The 16,025-nt window shown below is 36.7% G+C and overlaps 1 protein-coding gene across 4 annotated transcripts in view; it reads left to right on the top strand.

The window, feature by feature from the left end:
- LOC141405769 (uncharacterized) overlaps positions 1–16,025 on the top strand; it is a 546,509-nt gene that overhangs the window by 517,958 nt on the left and 12,526 nt on the right. The window lies entirely within an intron of this gene.

The raw sequence follows: 16,025 nt of genomic DNA, 5'->3' as shown, positions 1-16,025 counted from the left end.
CGTAAATTGTGGTGGTATCTACTCTGCTAGAAAGGCTCTTCTTATACGGCGTAGCACACTCTTCTGCGCCTATCACTTTCGGGATGTTTTATAAACTGCTGGTTAAAATAACATCGCGCCTTTTTGGGTCAGTAATTTGATCAGATTTCGGGAATTCGACCAGCAGGTATGTAGCGAACGGCTGCGGTAGTGATGATTCCCTGGAAAGTTCTTTCAACTATCCGAGGATGTGAGGGAATGGGCAGCTCTCTGAAGCGGTGACTGGTAAATTCTCTGAACCCTTGCCAATCAGTTTTCTATCGTTCAGAAATGTAAGGAGACGATCATAGGAAAGTGGTCTGGGCCAAGGAAAATGACGGGTTGCCAATTTACGTATTTTATCAGATCTGGTCTCAAAGCGCTCCCAAGTTTCATCAGGAAGGGAACCACCCTTTCCTGGTGAATTGGAGCAACGTCTTCCAATGTTGTAAGGAGCAAGATTTTAACTGTACTGATTATTGGGGATCGCTTCCGTCCAAACGTTCAGCAAAAGGAACACACCAGACTTCGGAATCTATATGAATGCCTAATAAAAGATCACCTATCTGCTTTAGCAATACCATGGATTGCTTTATCACCGGGAAACTGTGGCGGATCACACTCGTTATGCACTGAGACATGCAACTCGTATCTTCGCTTTATCGCTTTCCGTGTACTCGTCAAATTACCTATTATCTCGATAAAAGCACCACTTCAGATATGCCTCAACGCCATTGGCAAACAAGACAGAATTCCGGTGAGTTCTGCTACCAGGGTCCATTTCAACTGTTTTCCATCATCGGTGTAGACAGCCTCATGAGTGACATAAAATTAGTTCTGATCCCTGATAGTCTATTAGCAGAGGCGTAAGCCGATTGTGGCGATAAAGTTGGTTTATCGATCTGGGGATGCGTCTATGGGTAGGTTGTCTAGCACATCTGACGTAAGACAGAGCTATGAGACTTCGTTGATCAGACCTGAGGTCACGATTGTTATGTCCAGTAAACTATAGCAATCCCACATAACATTTATGTGGTCGTTCGCGATCACAATGTAAAACTTGGTGTCGACAATCTGTTCAGCCAGCGTCAAACCTCTGTGATCAGCTAGTGATGAACAGTAAATGATGGAGCGCCCCGTTTACCTTGCAAAACGTGGTGCCGCCAATCTGCTAAACCCGCGCCACGACGAAGTTCAAAAGATCAGATATGTCACAACGTAATTGACAAACGTAACACAAATCTGTTCAATTCTCCTACCAAGGTTCGATTTAACCTTGCCGGGATGATCTCGAATAATCTGGCAACTTTAATTGTGCCTCAGAAACATTTCTCAGTACCAAAGCATTATATCTACAGCTTTTGCTTTCTTAAAATTGACAGAAGCTCCGCGATCAGAGCACCGAAAGAATACGATGGTCGATGAATAGGACTGTTTGGAGGTGGTCTGTACATACAGCGATTCTGATTTCTGATTTACGTATTAAGAGAAGGGGCGCAGTTCTACGCCCTGAGATTGCCGGCCAAATTGACTTCGATACTTTACAACAAGGTCCGCCCTGCCAAATTCGTACGGTTTTCTTTGTGTAGAGGTTATTGATTTTGAAAGAAGCAAAGCGGAGGCTTGACACACGATGCACTTATATTCCCGAACTACACCGGCGTCCATAGCTCTGCAAAAAACCGACATTCCGTCAACTGGGTATCTTTCCGCACTTGATTAGGGAAGGTACCCGAAGCCTATATCATACAAACGTACGTAACGATCTCTATACCTCTGGAGTAGAATATAGGAAAGGTAGAGGTTCTCGGATTCCTATAATTGTTCCACAAACATCCCATACGCGACAAGGGAGACTTCTCGCATATCAATGAGTGCACCCCGATTCATATTAAGCTCAATGACATGGGACCTACTGTTTATCGACGAGTCCGAACGGCGTGTCTTAAGACACCACTTGTAGAGAAGTTTTACATGGCTGAAATACTCAGGAAATGTCGCCAACATTACTGAGGGGTATTTTGCCACCGTTGAAAATTTGATGTTGACTGGCCGGGGAATCGAACCCACGACCTCCACGGGTGTGCATACCATTGCACCACGGTGGCACCCTCTTGGATTCCTAATCGATCAAATTCCTTGAGTATCTCATTCACCAGCATGAGCCATAGTCGAAAAACCTTTCTAAAGTTTTTATTAGAAAGGAGAAAATACCAATCGGTCTGTAGTCCATCGGTAACGAGTGTGTTGGCTTCCCAGCACTCGGATAATAAGTGTATGGGTGACTTATATTCCGAAGGCTCTTTCCACAGTACCGATACGTGCGTCAATTACAATTCGATATAATAACACTGTGCAACATTTTTAAGGTGATCTTGTGCAAACAATTCGAACTGAGGATTTTTTGAAAGTACAGACCCAAACGACAAGAAACCCTAGTTGGGTTTTTTTGTGTCAGATCCAGCTCGGATTTTATGACCCCATCTAAACACGGTTAAATATTGAGTTTTAAAAGAAAATCGGGGCTATATCTCTGAAACCAATGCGAATCTTCTTCTAACCTCTGAAGCAAATTTGTAGATAAGGACAAGAATAAAATATTTGGAGAAATAATGAACTTGAAAAACTACATTTATTGCCTCAAATTTCAAAATATATGCAAAAATTCCACAATTTTTATACATTTCGCACCGTATCTCCAAAACCGTTAATTTTTTCTGAATATTTTCTTTTGGAAAAATATTCCCTGGAATGTAATACACAACTCTTCAGAACATGTCATTGTTGTAAAATGCCTCTATGCCGTTGTTTTCAGTACATTTTTCAACGACGATTTAATAAAAATGTCAATAATGCAGTGAAATCCGAAATGCGAGAATAAACTCTTGCACAGTGGTTCCGCCCGTGGACAAAAATCGAAAAACTGATGGCGACAAATTTTATTGCGATTGAAATAAATATTCTCTAAACATATCAAATTTTTAACATTCAGCCTTATTTTTGTAAATTTACAGCGGTTATACGCCAAGTTAAGTCGAAGAAGTTGTGATTTGTATGTGAGGCCTTAAAAACGAAAAATACATCTGCAAAGCATTCGTATGTTATGAGTAAAATTACAAAAAATTGGAGAGGTAAATGTGCAATTATCAAAACGAAACTTATAGGTGATGGTATTGGTAATGTTTTTACGAAAAAAACAAATTCATAATTCGTTTTCTAACTTCATCTATATTAATAAAAGAGTAGAGTGACTGATTCACTGACTGACTGACTGACTGATTGACTGATTGATTCATCAACGCCCAGACGAAACGGCTGAAGCTAGAATCATGAAATTTTGGGTGAGGGTCACTCTTGGTCCGAAGGTGACAGATAAGGCTTGGTTTTTGGAAATTCGTACTAGAACGGTACGAAAAGTACCAAAAGGTACTAAATATGGTACCATTAGTATTAGCCAAACGCGAAGAGCTAGAATTCTGAAATTTGGAATGACGGTCGCTGATGAAAAGATAGAAAGGTATACCAAAGGGTTTTTGGAAATTCGGACTATAAGTGTACGAAAAGTACTAAAAGTTACCAAATTTAGTACCACTTGGTATTATGTGAACGGATAAAGCTATAATCTTGAAATTTGGAATAAAAATCAAGGTTTAGAAGATGTGTTGATACAAGGCGGTGGTTTTGGAAATGTGTACTCTTGTGTGCGAAAAGTACTAAATGGTACTAAATTTGGTACAATTTGCATTTGGGCGAACCGGTAGAGCTAGAACTCTGAAATTTGGAATGAGGGTCACTGATGGAAAGATAAAAAGGTGTACCAAAGGGTTTTTGGAAATTCGGACTACAAGTCTACGAAAAGTACTAAAACGTACTAAATTTAGTACTATTTCGTATTATGGGAAAGAATAGAGGTAAAATCTTCAAATTTGGAATATAAATCAAGGTCTGGAAGATGTGTTGATATATGGTTTTGGGAATGTGCATTTATGTGTACGAATAGTACTAAATGGTACTAAATTTGGTACACTTTGAATTTGGCGAACCGATACGGTTAGAATTCTGAAATTTGGAATTTCTATTACTGTTGGAGTGTAGGTGTGAGATATGGAAGTAGTTTTCGAAATTCGTACATATGAGTACGAAAAGTACTAAATAGTACCAACTAAGGTACATTTTGAACAGATGGAGCTGGAATCCTGCAATTTAGAATTAGGATTACTGTAGGAGTGTAGTATAAAGGTATTTTGGAACTTCGTACTTTTGGGTACGAAAAGTACTAAATGGTACCTAATTTGGTACAATTTGGAATAGAGTGATCGGATAAAGGTGGAATCTTGAGATTTGGAATTAAGATTACTATTGGAGTGAATGATTGAGGTAGTTTTGAAAATTTATGGTTATGGGTACGAAAAGTACTAAATGGTATCAAACCTGGTACAATTTGGATATGAGTGATCGGATATAGTTGGAATAGTGAAATTTGGAACTAAGATTACTATTGGAGTGTGGGATTGGGATATTTTTGGAAATTCGTACTTATGGCAACGAAAAGTACCACATTCGTACTTGTGGGTACAAAAAGTACTGAGTGGTACTAAATTTTGTACAATTTGGATTTGGGTGAACGGATATAGCAGGATTTCTGAAATTTGGAATTAAGATTACTGCTAAAGTGTCGGATTGAGGTAGTTTCGAAAATTTTTGGTTATGGGTACGAAAAGTACTAAATGGTACCAAATCTTGTACAATTTGGATTTGAGTGATCGGATAGAGCAAGAATAGTGAAATTTGAAATTATGACTACTATTGGAGTGTGGGATTGGGATACTTTTGAAAATACGTACTTATGGCTACGAAAAGTACTAAATGGTACCAAATTTGGTACAATTTGGATATGGGTGATCGGATATATTTGGAATCCTGAAATTCGAAATTAAGATTACTGTTGGAGTGTTTGATAGAGGTAGGTTTGGAAATTCGGACCTATGGGAACAAAAAGTACTAAATGGTACTAAATTTGGTACAATTTAGATTACGGTGATCGGATGCAGCTGTAATCTTGAAATTTGGAATTAAGATTACTGTTGTCGTGTAGGATTGAGGTAGTTGTGGAAATTCGTACTCATGTGTACGAGTAGTACTAAATAGTGCCAAATTTGGTACAATTTGGATTTGGGTGAACGGATATAGCTGGAATTCCGAGATTTGGAAAAGGGGTACTGTTGGAGTGTAGGCTTGATAAAATTTTGGAAATTTTTAGTTATTGGTAGGAAAAGTACTAAATGGTACTAAATTCGGTACTATTTGGATTTCAGTGATAGGATACATTTGGAATCGTGAATTGGAATTAAACTTGCTGTTGGAGTGTTGATAGAGCTAGGTTTGGAAATTCGTACTTTGGATACGAATAGTACTAAATGGTACCAAATTTGGGTTTAAGTTATTTTATGAATCTGGAATCCTGAAATTCGGAATTAAGCTTATTGTTTGAACATAGCACTGAGGTAGTTTTGAAAATTTATACTTATGGGTACGAAAAGTACTAAATGGTACCAAATCTGGTACAATTTGGTTTTGGGTGAACGGATATAGCTGGAATCCCGAGATTTGGAATAAGGAGTACTGTTGGATTGATAAAGTTTTGGAAATTTTTAGTTATGGGTAGGAAAAGTACTAAATGGTACTTTATTTGGTGCAATTTGGATTTCAGTGATAGGATACATTTGGAATCGTGAAATAAAATTGATGTTGGAGTGTTGATAGTGGTAGGTTTAGAAATTCGTACTTTGGATACGAATAGTACTAAATGGTACCAAATTTGGATTTGAGAGATCGGATATATCTGGAATCCTGAAATTCGGAATTAAGCTTATTGTTTGAACATAAAACTGAGGTAGTTTTGAAAATTTTTACTTATGGGTACGAAAAGTACTAAATGGTACTAAATTTGGATTTGGATAAACGAATAGAGCTGGAATCCTGAATTTGGAATTAGTATTACTGTTGGAGTGTAGGACTAAGGTAGTTTTGGAAGTTAGTACTTACAGTACGAAAAGTAATAAATGGTACTAAATTTGGTACAATGGTGATTTGGGTGAACGGATAGAGCTGGGAACCTGAAATGTGGAATTGATGTTTCTGTTGGATTGAGGTAGTTTTAGAAATTCGTATTTATGGGAACCAAAAGTTCTAAATGGTACTAAATTTGGGTGAGCGAATAAAGCTGGACACTTGAAGTTTTGAATTAAGATTCCTGTAGGGGTGTAGGATTGAGGTAGTTTTGGAGGTTCGTACTTACGGGTACTAAAAGTACTAAATTTGGATTGAGATGGACGGAACTAAATTTGGTACAACTTGGATTTGGGTGAGCGAATAAAGCTGGACTCCTGAAATTTAGAATTAAGATTGCTGTCGGATTGTTGAATTAAGGTAGTTTTGGAAATTCGTACTGTTGGGTACAGAAAGCACTAAATTTGGGAAAATTTAGATTTGAGTGAACGGATAGAGCTGGAATCCTGAAATTCTGAATTAGAGTTACTGTTCGAGTGTAAGGGTGAGGAACTTTTGGAACTTCGTACTTATGGTTACGAAAATTATTAAATGGTACTACATTTGGTACAATTCGGATTTGGATGAACGGATAGAGCTGGAATCCTTAAATGTGGAATTAAAATTACCGTTGAATTGAAGAATTGAGGTATTTTTCGAAAATCTCAATTATGGGTACGAAGAGTACGAAATAGTACTAAGTTTAGTAAAGTTTGGAATAGGATGAACGGATACACTTGGAATCTTGAGATTTGGAATTACGATTAGTGTTTTTATTTTGTATTAAAGTCAGTGTAGGGTTGAGATATGTCGTCGAAAAACGTGTCCATAAGTATACGAAAAGTACTTAATGGCACTCAATTTGTTGTTGGGTGTAGGGACAGTGCTAGAATCTGTGCGTTTTGGAGTTAGGGTGAGTACTGGTGTGCAACGTTTGTCTCGCTGTTAATGGTTAAGGGTAAGATACGACTGATCTTTTTGAAAATCGGACATAATGGGGGACGAACAATAAGTACTAAAATAAAAATAAATGTTGATTACAATTCGCCATTTCCATATTATATATTGTTTACTTGCTTTTATATCCTTTCCGCATACGAAGTAGCGGGCACTTTGCTAGTTAAAAATAAATTCTTAATGAATGACTTTTTCTGCTATTTTTAATATAATTACTATTAATTTATGTTGAGTTTTACTAATGTTGTGAGCATTTGTGAGTCTCGAAATTTTTTTTAAAATGAAGGTGGAGGTCTCTATTTTACGATTAAAAAAAGTCCAGCTGCCCCCATCTGCCACCCGCTAAGTTATTCCTCTTACACCACGCCCGTAAAATCGTCAAAATTCCGAAAATCGGGAGGTACGTTTATATGGGAGCTATGCCTAAACTTGGACCTATACTGAACATTTTTGGCAAGGAGGTATTTTGCTCACTCAGAACTCAAAATGCCAAATTGCAGGCAAATCGGTTGGAAAATGTGGATAAAATCGTCAAAATTTCGCAAATCGGGAGGTACGTTTATATGGGGGCTATACCTAAACGTAGACCGATGTTGACCATTTTTTGCATCGAGGTATTTGGTTCACTCAGAACGCAAAATGCCAAATTACAGACAAATCAGTTGGAAAATTTCGCTAAAATTGTCAAAATATCGAAAATCTGAGGGCACATTTATATGGTGGCTATACCTAAACTTGGACCTATATTGAATATTTTTTGCAATGAGGTAGTTTATTCACTCAGAGCTCAAAATGCAAAATAACATCCAAATCGGTTGGTTAATTTGGCCAAAATCCTCAAAATACCACAAATCGGGCGGTACCTTTCTATGGGAGCTATATCCAAATATGGACCTACACCCACTAAAACTGGTTTTCTATCTTTTTGGCTTGCTATAAACCTACGTTTAAAATTTGGAGGCGGTAGCTTGATTAGAACTATTTTTGGCACTCTTTTCCATACAAGCGGGACCACTGTGTCTTGGTGTGAACTGTATATGAAATACGTGTTGTAAAAGATATGATGCAAAATACCGCTGAAACAACATGAAGTAAGCATTTTAGAGTTTCAGATTTTCAGAGAGAAGATTTTTGCAAAAGGTTACTTGGTTCAACTCCCAATAGTTTAGCCGATACTGACCAGAATTTCAGCAAATATGTACAATTTTCAATATTTTATAGATTTTGATGCCCTAGATGGAGTTTTTCTTATGTGGCATTTTCAATAGATAAGTTCTACTAGTTTAGGGCTACAATATTGCTAAGGACAGCAAGGCCAAATTCCTATTCGTTTCTGAGATAAAGACCCGATAAATGCAAAAAAGTGTAGATGAGGCCATAAAATCCGAACTGGATCTGACAGAACAAAACCCTACTAGGGTTTTTTTAGTCTAAATATGTACTTTCAAAAAATGCATACTAAAAGCTGTTTGCATTTTAAGTGTTGCATAGTGTAATGTCCCTCTGTACATCTGAAATATTCCCGCAGAGAATTGTGGTGCAGGTCCACGAGTTGTGTTGTTGCCACATTATCCTACAGAAATGGCTAAAATTTGGTATTTATCTTCGTTGGTGCTACAAAAATTTCACCCACGAATTTGTCGGTATAGGTCCACGTTTTGGTATAGCCCCCATAGGATGGTACTTTCTGCCTCTCGAAACCATACCCCCGATCTTGAAGTCAGACACGCCCTCTATGCCACCGTTCCTCATTCATTTGTAATGGTTTAAAAAAGTCTCTCATTCCATTACTTTGTAATAGATTATTCGGCCCTTGTGGATTGCAATTTATCGCATTATTTTCTAGGTGACAGATCGACATTGCTGCCTTTATGTGTGTATGTACATTGCGGACCAAAACTCACACACAATATCAAACAACGAAACGAAGAGGAAGAAACTTTATAATAAATTGTTCTTAATTACCACCATGTCTCTGTAAGATAATTTCCTCTTATAAAAAGCAAAGATATTGGCAACATAGCCTGCAGGCCAATAGCTCTTTCATCTGATGCTTCTCATTTCAGTCCCTGTACAGCAACATACATACATACACACAGGCATAAATACCCATACAAGTATACATTCAAAGCACATTGTACATAACAATTTATTAGAAATTTTATCAAATCCTTTTAATCTTGTAACGCAACCTCATAAATTTGGGTTTGCTTTTTATGCCTCTTGTTGTTGCTGTTGTTTCAATTCTGCTTAAAGTCAAATAATTCGCCTGCTGTGATGTGCTGTGTGGATGACAAAAACGCATAAGCAACTAACTTTGTGGTGTATGCATTAAAAAACAACAACAAAAGTAAATGCAAATTCTAGAATCTGCATGTGATACGCACTTGAACAGAGTCACAGCTTTTTTGTTCGGTGTTTCTTTTTTGGTTTTTGTTCTCGATTCAATTTATGTAGTGCCTAAGATGATGTTTCTTGGCATTTTCTCATTCACTGTTGGCTGCAGCGTAAAATTTGTATTATTTTTCCGACGTCGGAAATTTGCATACGATACTTTTTTTTCGAAATGGAATTTTTTATGTTGTCTTCCCAGTTTTATTTTATTTCTCCTATAAAATCTGTTAAATAATGGACTCACCAAAAGTAAAATATTTAGAACACTCATTCAAAATAACGGTGTGGTCTGTATTTAACACTGAAGTGGTGTCGTAGAACAAGATACCATGATTCTACTAAATATAGGCAGCAGCCATGATATGAACCTCATTTAATTTGAGACACTTTCAAATTTATTATTTTAGACGGCAAGCTTGAATGTGTAATCGCCGAGGTTTACGCATAATTTGTAACGAAAAACATTTTTTAATTAAAAATAGTGCCGGCGGTCATTTCTAGAGGTTTTAATGTACGTCTTGTTTTGTTACAAAGTAAGAAAAGGTGGACATCTTTTACGGATTGTATGCCACAAAGTCATTACGGTGTGGCAACTAACTCCGCCACATAAAAAATCTAATTATTCTGGCTGCGAAATTATTTAACTTCTATTAAAAAATTCAAATGTTTTCTAACCTGATCCTGAATGGCTAGAGTATGACAAAAATACTAATCGTAGTCCCATATTATACGTGGACACTGCTCTCCCTATCTCCACCGACTAGGATTCCCCAAAGGCGCCATTAATGTTATTACAATTGTTATACTGTGACTATACTGACTGCGAATCTGTAGTCAGGGATGCCAGATAAGTTTGGTCGAAAATCGGCACTTTTCGGGTGCCAAAATCGGCAAAATCGGCAAAAAATTTTCAAAATCGGCAAAAAATCGGCAAATTAAAAAACATTTATTTCAGTTCAAATTATCGCTTTATTTAATAAGCATAAGTTTAAAAAATTACATTTTAAGTACAACAAAACAATTAACAATTAATAAAACAAGGCAATAATTCAAAATTCAAAAACCAAAATTCATAAACCAAGGCAATAATGCAAAATATGTATGAAAATAAATGGTTTTACCATATTCATATGTAGTACATATATATTTATAAGTACGTGTATAGTTGTTTTTCCTCACTTTTTTTCTCCTATCGGACGCCTCCCCAGGTGGTGGATAGGGGAATGCTCGTCAGCGATTGCTCACTGAAGGGTACCGCAAAAATAAAATATGCGGGGCGAACCAAAAAAAAGGGGGAAAAGGCAGTGTCTGTTCCCACATTGGGCGACTGCAAACAGCGTCTGTACTCCAGTGGAGCGGCTGAATGCGGAGACGGTAAACTCCAAACCCTTTAGAAGGCAACGGGAAACCACTAAAGTAATATCCCATGAAAATCATACAATGAAAATGGAAACACAAAATAACAATCGGCCCTCAGTCTCCGGCCAAACGAGGGTGCTAAGAATCCCCGGAGGTAAAACAAAACTTAACATCGGAACATGGAATGTTCGAAGTCTTTATGAGCTTGGAAAATTGGATAACACCATAAGCGAGATGAAGCGGCTGCAAATAGATATATTGGGTATAAGTGAGACATGGTGGACCGAAAGCTCAGAGTTCTTCTCTGAAAATACAAAGGTTTATCACTCAGGCAATGTTGACGGAATCCACAGAAAGGGCGTTGCTATCTTAGTTAAAAGTAACATTGCACCCAGTGTGACAGGATGCTTCCCGATTTCGGATAGGGTGATGATGATCAAAATATCCGGAAAACCGGTTAACTTGAACGTAATACAAGTGTATGCACCCACATGTGATGGCGACAATCTCGAGGTAGAACAATTTTACAGTGATGTGGAAAAAGTGTTGATAATGACGAAACCCCATGATATCACAATAATACAGGGGGATTTTAATGCGAAAGTTGGAAAGGAAGAAACAACTGATGTTACAGGTAAATTTGGGTTGGGCCAACGTAACGAAAGAGGAGAAAGGCTAATTCAATTTTGCCAAGAACACAAGTTTAAAATTAGTAACACTATGTTCAATCTCCATCCTAGACGATTATATACTTGGAAGTCGCCACAAGACAGCAATAATAATATAGTCAGAAACCAAATCGACTACATAATTATCAATAAGCGATATTCTTCCTGCGTGAGTAGATGCTCCACATATCCCGGTGCTGACGTTCCATCAGATCACACCCTCCTACTTTGTAAGATTGGTATAAAATTGGCTATCACCCGCAGGAGAAACCCCCGGAAGAAAATAGATTTCGAAAAGCTTAGCGACCCCTTTATGAAACAAACAATGAAAGATCAAATAAACGCCAAACTATCCTTCGTTGGGGACAACAATGAACAGCAATGGAACAGTTTAAAAGAATCCATCAACAACGTGTCGAAAGATGTATTAGGTACAACTACAACTAGACGGAAGAAGAACAACTGGATAACAGAAGAAATACGTGCACTTCGAGAAGAACGGAGCAAATACAGAAATAATAACTATGAAAAATATTGGGAATTGAATCAAGAAATTAAAACCGCAATTCGTGCCGCGAAAAATGCACAAATAAACAGAGAATGCCAGGAAATTGAAAGATTACAACTTCTCCATGACGATTTCAATCTCCACAAAAAATTGAAAGAGGCATCCGGTATATATGCAAAAAGAACGTCCGCGTTTATTTGCGACGATAATAATGTAGCTCACTACGAACGTGAGGATAAGAGTAAACTATGGGAGAGATATATCAGAAATTTATTTACTGACGAGAGTCGAACCCAGTTCCTAACCAATACACACCAAATCGGTATTCCAGGAAGACCAATCAATGAGGAAGAATTGGAATCGGCAATAAAATCTATGAAAGACAAAAAGGCACCGGGGCCAGATGATATACCTGTCGAAGTACTCAAATTAATAGAAGGAAACAATAAACAACTACTATTGGGGTTGTTTAACCAAATTTATATTACCGGGGAATATCCGCAAGATTGGCTCCAATCAACATTTATACCTATACCCAAGAAAAATAATGCGAATACGTGTGGTGACTTCAGGTTAATTAGTTTAATGAGCCATGCCCTGAACATATTTCTAAAAATAATACACAGAAGAATATACCCACTATGTGAGGCACACATGGGGCAGACGCAATTTGGATTCAATGAAGGTATGGGAACGCGAGAAGCACTACTTGGACTTAACGTATTAGTACAAAAATGTCGAGAAGTTCAAAAAGACGTATATATTTGCTTCGTGGATTATGAGAAAGCATTTGATACGGTGAAACATGATAAACTGATGAATATCTTGACTTCTATTGGGCTAGACGAATGGGATATAAGATGCATTAAAAATGTATACTGGAATCAAGTAGCAAATATTAATGTAGATGGTGAATTAACAGACAATGTTCAAATTTCAAAGGGTGTAAGACAAGGATGTGTTTTGTCTCCCCTTCTATTCAACATATATTCAGAACAAATATTCGTAGAATCCATTGCTAGAAAGAACATTGGTATTGCTATAAACAATACGCTAATTAATAACATCCGTTACGCCGACGATACTACGGGGTTTTGCGGGGCTACAAAGATTATTAGATGTACTTGTGAAAACAAGCGAAATATATGGATTACGTATTAACATAAAAAAGACCAAATATATGATTGTGAGCAGAAAGTCTGTGGAAACAACTGCACCTATGTTAATAAGTAATACCGAAATAGAAAGAGTTAAAACGTTTAAATACCTGGGGGTCCAGATTAATGATCAGTGGGATATGTCAAAAGAAATCAAGTGCAGAATTGAAATGGCACGAAATTCATTTTTTAAATATAAAAAAACGCTTACAAGTCATGATATAAGCCTAACAACAAAAATGCGCTTTGTTAAATGTTACATATGGCCAGTACTATTATACTCAGCCGAAACCTGGACGGTAAAAGTAACAGATCAGAAAAGATTAAATTCGTTTGAAATGTGGATATATCGCCGTATTTTAAAAATTCGTTGGACTGAACGTATCTCAAATGAAGAAGTGCTTAGACGCATGAATACCGAACTTCAAATTACACGTATGATAAAAACCAGAAAAACTGCCTATTTGGGCCATTTAATGAGGAATGAAAAATATAAGCTGCTCCAAGCCATTATACAGACCAATATCGAAGGAAAAAGATCCAGAGGAAGAAAAGAAACAACATGGATAAGTAACATTAAAGAATGGACGGGTGTGCAAAACGAACGAATTCTTTTAAATGCCGCCAGAAACCGAAGCCTTTCGATAATTGAATAGAACATATTTAATTGTACTATAATATTAACAATTAGTTAAGTTAATTTATGTAACACTGCATTATAATTGTATGATCGCTAACATCCGAACACGGATTGGCAAATAAAGAAGAAGAAGTATATATAAGATCAATATATTTTCAATTCAGTCAAGCTAAACAAAACGTATACAAATATTGTCTTAAGAGGTTAATTAATAAGGTGATTGTTTTTATACCCTCAGCATTTATGCTAACGAGGGTATATACAATTTCATACGGGCAAAATGTGCCTCATTGAAATAATGGTTTTAGACCCCAAGTATGTTTGGACGAAATGTGTTTCAGACAATTTGGAGTCGATTGAGCAATGTCCGTCCGTCTGTCTGTCTGGCTGGCTGGAGCGCACGATAACTCTTGAATGGATCAACCGATTCGGTCTAAAATTTGGCTTCCGTAATATTTTGCCCAAACTTAGTTTAAGTTCGAAGATGGGCTATATCGGTCCACTACTTCCGGTACCTCCCCCACAAAAGTTCGAAAAATTTGTGCGCACGATAACTCTTGGAGGAAGTAACCGATGTAATTCATACTTTGCACGTACTAATATGTCTACCAGATATAGATCAGATTCGAATATGGACTATAATTGTCTACTCCTTCTCGTACCTCTCACACAAAATTTTGGATAAGTTCACTTTAAGACCTGCTCTCGAATCACTTTGATTTTTATTGAAGCGATTTGCATTCGCTACCACCATTACGATGGTAAAAGTTTTTTCAGGGGCAAGTCCATATTTCTTGGGAAAACAGCCCGAAAGCTGTAAAAAGCCCCTATGTCACCATATGTGGCGGTCGGAGAGCACGATAACTCTCGAACACTTCAGTCGATTTGGTCCAACATTTGGTCTTCGTCATATTATATCTAAACTTAGTTTCATGGGGCTATACCACAACTTCGTTACTTCTCCACAATATTTAAAAAAATTCACTTAAATGCTAGGACGATATCACTTGAATGGGGCAACCAATTTGGTCCAAACTTTGGATCTCCTAATATTTTGTCAAAATTTAGTTTAACTTCTAAAATGGAACATATCGGTCCTCTCTAAGGGTACCTCCCCCACAAAAGTTTAACATTTGTGTCTTAGTGCAGTTAATTCCTAATCCGAAAAGGGCCACAAAATTCTGAAGAGACCTTAAATATATTCGATCAGTCCGTAGGTGAAAGTTTCACTTCACATTGGCTGAGGGTATATATCTGTCGGCAAAGCCGACTGACACTTTTGTACTTGTTTTTATTTAAATTTACTTGGCTAGAAACTCTTTCCACATTTGCTGAAGAATGTGGCAAGACTAAAATATTTGGACAAAATAGGAAATAATGGTCCAGAATTTGCACATATTAAATAACACACTGTTTTCCAAAATTCTAGCAACTCTACGTTTTTATCTTTAAACTAATTTCTGAAATTTAAACGTAAAAGTTCGCGTGATTCTTGCTTTTCGTTTATGTTTATAAAGCATTCGTATTCCTTTATAATATCGAAAAATGAACCTTCTGTGCCATTTATTTTAAAACTTTGGTTTATTGAAGCTAGGCACTTAAATTTATTTTCTAAATTAAACCGCTTCAAAATCTGACAACAAAGTTCAATGTAAAAGTTTGTGCAGTTTTTAATTATTTTCACTAACCCACTTTTCGACAATTTCGTTTTTTGAACAATTTCCTTGGCGTATATACTAAAGTACATGTTTTGGTAATCAAGAAAATTCAAACTGTTTTTATAATATGTAAAAAAATGTTATTATTAATCAAACTGCTCTTGACGATATAGTTGTCTTTGTTATTGTACCAAATTAGTTCTTGCAACCACAATTTTCATACAAAACGGAAATTTTATGTGAACAAGTTTCCTTAACTAAAAATCGGCATTTTATGGGTAAAAATCGGCATTTCTATTTTTTGGACTAAAAATCGGCAAAATGCCGATAAATCGGCAAATCTGGCATCACTGGTTTAGAATTGTCTATAGAATATACAGAACTCTCCAGGAGAGCATAACATTTTGTACAAAAAAAATATAAAATACTCGTATAGATCTATCCAGGAGAGCTTAAAATGTTCTAACGAGTTTAAAATTTTCTATAGAAAAAAATAAAGCTCCCAAAGAGAGCTTAGCATTTGCTATAGAAAATATAAAGCTATCCAAGAGAGTTTAAAATTTTGATTTTTTTTTACAAATCTCTCCAAGGGAGCTATAGGAAATTTCAAACTCTCCA

This window comes from Musca autumnalis, unplaced genomic scaffold (assembly GCF_047663935.1).
Source record: "Musca autumnalis isolate F117 unplaced genomic scaffold, ASM4766393v1 scaffold_5, whole genome shotgun sequence".
NCBI lineage: Eukaryota > Metazoa > Arthropoda > Insecta > Diptera > Muscidae > Musca > Musca autumnalis.
The sequence above is the reverse complement of the archived record's forward strand: the minus strand, read 5'-3'. Positions and strand labels throughout refer to the sequence as shown.